The sequence below is a fragment of the Hordeum vulgare genome, chromosome 4H (assembly GCF_904849725.1).
Source record: "Hordeum vulgare subsp. vulgare chromosome 4H, MorexV3_pseudomolecules_assembly, whole genome shotgun sequence".
Taxonomy (NCBI): domain Eukaryota; kingdom Viridiplantae; phylum Streptophyta; class Magnoliopsida; order Poales; family Poaceae; genus Hordeum; species Hordeum vulgare.
Window position 1 is genome coordinate 268,512,892 of NC_058521.1, and position 8,694 is coordinate 268,521,585.

An 8,694-nucleotide genomic window follows, 5' to 3' on the forward strand; every position below is an offset into this window, starting at 1 on the left:
AGAATCTAGACAAACTCTTCAGACTCAAAAAGGTGCTCTATGGTCTCAAGCAAGCCCCTCGGGCATGGTATGATACATTGAAGGAATTCCTCATGAAGAAAGGCTTCAAACCTAGTTCACTCGATCCAACTCTTTTCACTAAATCCTACGATAATGAGCTATTTGTGTGCGAGATATATGTCGATGACATTATATTTGGCTGTACTGACAAACGACATAGTGATGAATTTGCTTACATGATGAGTGAAGAATATCAGATGTCTATGATGGGGGAACTGAAATTCTTCTTAGGTCTTCAAATTCGTCAACAACGCAATGGAATCTTCATATCACAGGAGAAATACCTCAAGGATGTTCTGAGGAAATTCGACATGCATGAATTTAAAGGTGCCAAGACTCCAATGCTTACCAACGGACACCTCTGCACTGACGAAAATGGTAAAGAATTCGATCAGCAGGTATATCGCTCTATGATTGGCTCTTTATTGTATTTATTGGCATCTAGGCCAGATATAATGCTTAGTGTTTGCATGTGTGCACGTTTTCAAGCAAAACCGAAGGAATCACACCATAAGGTTGTGAAGCATATTCTTCGATACTTAGCTCACACACCAACACTAGGATTATGGTACCCCAAGGGCTCAAATCTTCATCTGGTGGGGTATTCTGATTCTGACTATGCTGGTGACTGTCTGGATCGCAAGTAAACCTCTGGTACATGTCATTTCCTTGGAAGATCACTAGTTTGCTGGTCCTCAAAGAAGCAGAACCGTGTTTCACTCTCCACAGCCGAAGCTAAGAACATTGCTGCCGGTTCATGTTGTGCTCAATTGCTATGGATGAAGCAAACCCTCAAGGACTACGGCATCAACACGAAGAATGTGCCTTTCTACTGCGACAATGAGAGTGCAATCAAGATTGCATACAACCCTGTACAACACTCGAAGACCAAGCACATCCAGATTCATCATCATTTTCTTCGGGACCATGTCCTCAAGGGCAATATCCTCATCGACCACGTGAAGACTGATGATCAACCGGCAGATATCTTCACTAAGCCCTTGGATGAGAAAAGGTTTTGCAAGTTGCGGTGTGAGCTAAATATCTTAGAATCTTCAAATGTTTTGTAAAAACATGCACACATCCTAACACTTATGCAAAATTGATGACTTAGATGTGCAACACATGATGAATCGATTTTCTTCAACTAATGAAGAATATCACTAAAAGTGTGAGGAAATCAACGAATAAATTGATTCTCACGGCCCTACGACAATTGTACGCGGCGTCTGTAATCAACATTCTTATATGGTGCGTCACGCCACCACCCAACTTGAATTTCTTCAAAGCTTCATTTCTTCAAAATTTGATTTTTTTTCAAAACAGTTGTTCTTCAAAAATTGTTTTCTTCAAAACTGAAATTCATCATAGTGACGATTTATCACAAAATCCTCAAGTTGTTCAAATCTTCAAAAACACTTGATGATTTTCGTTTACCTAGATAGACTATGATTTCAAGTCCTCAACATCATTCACTTATAGCTATTTCTTCAATTTGATATTTCATCTAAGCGGATGTGATCGGACCCTACTTTCCCTCTATGCTACTCTCACCCAGTCTATTCAATTCTTCATATGCGTTCTACTTGAAACTTTGTTCGAAATCCTCACTGCGTTCTTGCAAGCTGATGATTTTGTAACAAAATCCCCAAATCTTCAAAAATGTTTTTTTAATGCACAGTAACTGAACCCCACTTTCCTCATTCGGATAACCACGATCTCCACGATCTCCACCGCTTCTCTCGTGAGCTACACGTGTCCTGCGGAGACGTAGGGACAGGGGTTATTTGGTCCGATTTCCTCGCGCCAACAATTACCGCCTCGTTATAAATATGTCCCCATCTCCCTCGGTAAAATCTTCTTCATTCCATCGCCCTCCTACTACAGCAAAGCTCCAAGCCCTAGCGCCACCGCTAGAAGTCTCGTCGCCGGCGAAGAAGAGCTTGACTGCCTCGACTTCTTCGTCGCCGAAACCATGCCGGAGCCGGACCATCTTCGTCCGCCGCCGCCGTAACCGTCCTCTGCTGCCGAGTTAGGGCGCATTGAACACGCACCGAAAGAGAATCTACTACTACTACTTCTCTGTTCTTCGTGCGCGCCATCTAGGGTACATAAAAACCCTATTTTTACAGCAAGTTTGATCTACTATTTTACCTCTGAGATGTGAAATCTGTTTTTCCTCAAGAATCCATCCGTTTCTTTTCCTCAAACACTGCCTATCACCAAACTATTGATGAACTTCACTAAGCATCTAAGATTTTCACGAGATTCCTCGGTTGTGTGAATTTCGGATCTGTACAACTTTGGAACCCAAAAACAGTATGCTTAGACAAATTCCTCAACCACTGGTCAAATTCCTCAATTGTAAATTTTTTTCATTTCTTCAAATCTGAGAACGCATATGACCTCTCCAAATTCCTCACAACTATACTCTGTTCACAGGTACACACATGTCAGCTGATGAATCTCTCGGTTCTCATCAAATTAACTCATTTGCAGCGTTTCTTGAAGAAAATCTTCAAGTCTCATCAGAATCCTCAAGTGTTCAATCTCATGAGCAAAATCCTCAGCTGAAGAAACTGGAGGATGAAAGGAAGCAAAAGAGAGGCAAGAAACTTGAGCAGAACACTGCTGCAGATATCCCTGAGGATATATACCTGGATTACTGCACTCCGGATGAAAATGAAACTATGCCCAAGAGAAAAATCAGGCTTCAAAAGATAGAATGCCGATGTGCTAAGGAGTGGAAGGAGTACAGATTCATCACTCCCAAATACGAAAATAAATTCGCTCTAAAAGCCTTCTGGCAAACGGGCTCCACTTGAGGATTATCATGAAGCTCATCCCTCAAGCCTCAAGACAATTGATGACTATCCTGATGAAAATTATAAACACTTGTCAAAGCTCAAGAAGCAGGCAGAGGCTGTTGTGAGGAAGTTCAATGAAGAATCTGTTGCTGCTGCAACTACCGCTACTTCCTCTACAGCTGAGACTTCTGGTACGGCAATTCCTCAACTGAAGTTTGTGCCACCTAAACCAAAGGCTTCAAAGCCTCAAGAGAAAACAGCTCCAGCATCAGCACCAAAACCCTCAGCACCACCACAGGCTTCAAAGCCTGAATAGAAGCCGATAGTGAAGTCACTACCCGCTGTCTCCATCTCCTCAATCCCATCTGCAACAAGCTCGGAGACAAAGTCTTCACGAACTCCTCTGAAGACTAAGGTGACTGCTCGGAGAGGAACAAGACCAAGCCCAAGCAAAATCATCAAGGTCCCTTCTGCATCAGAAGGTAGTGATGAATTTGATGATGACACTCTGCAGGCCATCATCAGAAACAAGCAAGAGAGGGTAGCTCAAGACTCTGGGAGGTCCATTCCTCTGGCCATGGACCCAAAAGTCCTCCTCGACTACATCAACATCTGGTATGAGGACCCCAACACTCACTACAATAAATATGGTCAATTATGACTCCCTATATTGGTCATTGATTCGTCATTGTTGTCGTTTATTGACCTTTTTTGACCAAATTTACAACGTCAACACTTGGTCGTCAAGAATGAAAAACCTGACCTTTCTAAAATTTTGGTCATAGGTCTCTATCGACCAAAATTTTGGTTTGGTCATTACCCATTTGTGTGAGCCACGTAGGATCTGACGTGGCCAAGCTGACGTGGCATTGCTAGTGACCAAATGAAATCATCATAAATTTCAGATCCATGTCCACCAATCTAGCATACATGGGCCTGACCCAATACCTATTTTACTATTGAAAATGTCTGATTTGTTTGGGTTGAAGAATTTTTTGCTAGAAGCACGCATATCTCAGGATAGGCCCATTAAAAATAAGCACAACAGAATAAAAGATTGCAAATAAAATGTATATTTCATTTCAGTAGCATATCACATCAAATACAATACATCATCCACCGACTCCGTGCATTAAGGTTCAACACCTAACAAGGGCACATCAAAATAATTTTACATGTGCACAACATAATACTTCTGCAAGTGCAAGAGCACTAAAAAGGATCCAAAAAGTGCACAATCGCACATACAGAGAGTTACACAAAGATTGGATGAGAACCATAAGTTACTTCTCATCCTCTTCCTCTGCACAATATGCTCTTGCCATTGCCGCCTGCAAGAAGAAAATGATGGTAACGCTTTCAGACCAAGGAAACTAGTAAAATTGCACGGACGATAACCAATGATAAAATAGTAGATTTTTTTTTCTCATTCATATAGTTATGACTTATGAAGTGGAGTGGAAAACTACTCACAGACCAGAGCACCGTGCACTTTTTTCAAGGGAAACACACCATAAACTTGTGAGGTAATTTTAGTTCATAGAGTCGAGGAACCGAACCAGCACACCAAATATACGTAAAGCTAAAGTAACTTCGACAGTCTCTTTGACCAACAAGTGTCACATGAGTTTTTGTACCCCACGAGAAGGCTGGTCTATTAATCAAACACTAGCGTCGAAAAAGTACGACGTACGTCGCGCCAGTGGGAAAGCTCGTCTATATTTTTTGTCGATTTTGTAAAAGTAAGAAATGAAGTGATTAATTGAATAAACACACAAACCTTTTTAAATAACATAACTTTAATACAGTAACCATCAGGAAACTATTCTTACTTCAGCTTCCATTTTGTGAGTTGGGGATAATGGCCAGATTGATAATTCAGTTTCTGTTATTACACTTATCTTGTAAACATAAAAAAGCATAGCATGGCAGAACCATTCAACATATAAGCGACTATTGCTGCTTATAAACAAATCATGCCATATGGTCGGACAAATTTTAGTTAGCAAATATCTTCATACTACAGAATCTTAAGTAACATGGTAACATGTTCACGTATGTTGGGAGCAAAACTGGCACCGGTTGGATAAACAAAGTTCGGTGCATAGCAAAAGGTACTGGCTACAAAACACCTATTCTCCTGGACCGAGCACCGCTACTCGCTTCTCACTGTACCGAAAGTGGATACTAAAAGATGGTTAACTGAAGATAAGGAAACCTAATAAAATTTAATTTGTGCTAGCAACAAATATGCGGGCACATAAGAAAAAAAAGTCGTAGACTGAAATATGCTTTTGAAGCTATATCTTTATATGAAGGCAATGCATCATAAACAGTCATCAAGTTGATAGTGTAAATTTAATTTCATTATAAAAGCCAGAGAGTAGCATAATTTAAAATCGAAGGAAGCACCACATGTCGAGTATACCTGATTACATTAATATTCCTTTAAACTGAGAATCCATGCGTTAACATATCTACTGGAGCAACCATTTTGAAAATCTTCTATTGACCAATAATAATCGCATGGAAAAAAGCTGCAAAAGGCTACTGGTCGAGTAGTTATGGAGAAATAAATCAAGGCTAGACCCAAAATAAAAAAATCCTACATACATACATACATATCCCATATCAATCAAAAATGTGTTTCACCTCTTATTAGAATAGAAACAGTGGAGATACATACATACATGCAGTTATAATAGAAACATTGGAGATACATATATACATGCAGCTAGTCCTGACCATTTGTGTACAAAAAAATTCAGGGAGATTTTAACTTATCAATCAATCTCTTAATTAATTTTGTTGTGGATCAAAGATAATAAAAATTTATCACAGGAAGATTTTATCTTGACCTTGGACCGCATCCTCTTCACGGTACCATTGTTGCATCACACGGAGATATGCAGCGAAGCATCGACTTTGTACCCATGGCTGCTCCATCACCCCAGACACGATCTGCCTGGCCAGTGATTGTGTTGCTGCTGCTGATGGTCAACTTCCCTAGAAAGAGGCTCGGGGATGGGTTGTTCTGGTGCTACTCCGTTTGTCGCCGCCGCCTATATACGTAGTTGGAGAAGAGGGCACCATCTACAAATTTTGGCATTTCATGTTAAGGATATCTGAAGCTATTCAGGCAAGGCATACAAATAAACATACTCAGTGATTGTGACACATCTAGTCAGTGTAATTTTACGTATCAAAACAAATATAAATGGAAGGTATCACTCATGGCAAGTAACGACCCCACACTCATTTAAGAAAATCAAACAATAAGAATTGTCTGTTGTTCTGCCAAAACTATACTCTGGTTTGTTGCACTTTGTTGTGTAAGGGAAAACAAAAGAAATTTACCTCCAAACATGAGCAGAATTAAACTGGCCCTTTCCATTGTAAATTACTATCCCATATCTGTTGCAAATGCCAAGGGGAGACACAACTTGCTTTTTTAGATGGTAGCATGTCCTTACACAGAAAAGAAACAAAATCAGTTGAAGTGAGAAAGATAGCAACAACAAGAACATATACATTTTTTCTGTACCACCACAAATTCAGTTAAAGCTGGCTCGTCTATAAAAGAAACCAAATCTCACTAACTCTGTACTTTGGAGCATCAAAATTAAAGTGGTTCGAAAAATAGGAATCAACTAGCAGCACTATTAAGTAATGGTACGTCTATATTCAGATAAACCTGAGCAGTAGAGTAGCTAAACCCACTAGCAGCAGTGCAGCAGCTAACTAAGCTATATACTATATGCATACATATACAGAGAAGAAAATTGCTTTGACAGAACACCGACAAACACATGGGAACAGATATACAACAGGAAATGGTAAAAAGTACACTGGAATTTCTTTTGAATTTTATTTGAATACGTAAGTTTATTTGAATTTTTTCTGTACACCTTAAAATCAGAATCCGGATTCTTAGATCATGATTCATCTCATCAAGATATTACAATTTGGACAGGACAGTGGAAGAACTTGGAGCCAACGTTTTTTTTCTCCGATTTGCAGAGCTATCACTATATTATTTTGGAGGCAAAGATGTCCCTGTACTAAGGAGAGCAAGCTCGAATACATAAGAATACCTTCAAGCTTTATACTGAATCCCTGATTTGTTGCAACTACCAAATTGCTAGTTCCGAATTCCAATTAGATAGCTTCATAGTCCAGCTAGCTACACTAGAAGCTAGATCAAGCTAATTTCGTGGGACACATGGCTGATGCAACCAATTGGAACTAATAAACAGAAGAGTAATCAAACCACTCTCCTAACCAATTGAAATTCCAATGGTTCTTTGCTTCAGGCAACCACCAAATAGAGCACTTCATCTACAATTTGTCTGGCAAATAATGGGGAGAGCAGTAGGAGATATAGAGGACGGAGGGAGATGGATATTGGGAAGTGGAAATAGTTTGATGCCCAAACTTTTGTTTAGTTTATTTTGGGACTTACTAGCGGGGAGTGAAGGAGAAAGGTTTGGTTGCTTTTTTGATCAGTGAGTCAGAACAAGAACGAGATGCAACATTAAGAAATTGACCATTAGTATTTAATGCATCTTTATGCTTTTCTTCTTCTATGCATGCGCTCCTGCAGCAATAGTTGAAGATCTGAGGAATACGGCCATCGACAGGAAACATATGGGCAACAAATTGTGGTTATTGAAGCAGATACAACCATAGCCGCCAGCCTGTGAGATCTCCATCTAGTCGATTAGTCGGGCCTAACAAAGCAATCTATGCAGAAGTTGTAGGAATGAAAAACTCTCTTAACAATGAATCAAACAGACAAGGCTGGGTCCTGAAGTAATCACTGGGGCATCAATCAAAGACTGTCAAAGTACCTCTTCAAGAAGCAGACACGTCTCGCCGCGCTCGTCCAACCATGACCAGCACGTCGTCCTGCGAAGGACGCCGGCACGCCGCATACCCCTGGCTCATGGAGTTGGCTTGTCTTCGGCCGAGTGTTCGTCGCCAGTGACTCGGTCGACGAGGCGCCGTCCAAATAGGAGGTGTCCCCGTATCATGAGGACACCAAACACTACTGATGTCCTCCTCCTCCTCGAGCTGGGCAAGGCCGACACCCTCCTGCCGTCGTCACCGTCTCCACAGCATGTTAACCTGCAGGAAAGGGGTGGATAGGAGAAAAAGGTGAGGAGGAGAGGGTGGATCCACGCGAGGAAGAATGGGAAGGTCCTACCTATGCAATGCCGGCTACGGATCCTGTGAGCTTTGCCTCGCCATTGCCAGTTCGGTGGATTCCGACGGGGAAACCCTAGCCTCGGGCGAGGATGCGGGCCGTGAGGCGCAAACCTGGACACAGGGGAGGGAGGGGCGGATCTGAGCTCGGCGTTAACCGCCAATCAGAGCCATCCCGAGCCCAACAACGTTTCCTCATGACAGTCGCCTTGCCGGGCTCCTCCGTGAGGCCTCCCATCACGTCCATGCAGCAATCCGTGGCACGACCTGGACGGAGGGGCGGGAGGGACGGATCTGAGCTCCGGGAGGGATAGGTTCACCGTAGAGAGAGAGAGAAATTGGTTCGGTTGGCTGCTCCTTTTTTCCTTCCTCCTTTTCTTTAGATGGATGGATGGATCTGTGGACGGTGGGATTGCTGGAACGGATGGTAAGATGTTTGTCATGTCAGCAATCTGTGGCACAAATTATTCCACCAATAAAAAATAAGCATATGTAATTCTATGTTTTTTATTTTGAGAATTAAGCATAGTTTTTAGGAAAACGTTATACAACAACCGACGGATAATCTCGGTTGGATTCGGCCGTCAGTTTTTAGGGAATTAATGAGTCCGAGACGGGACAA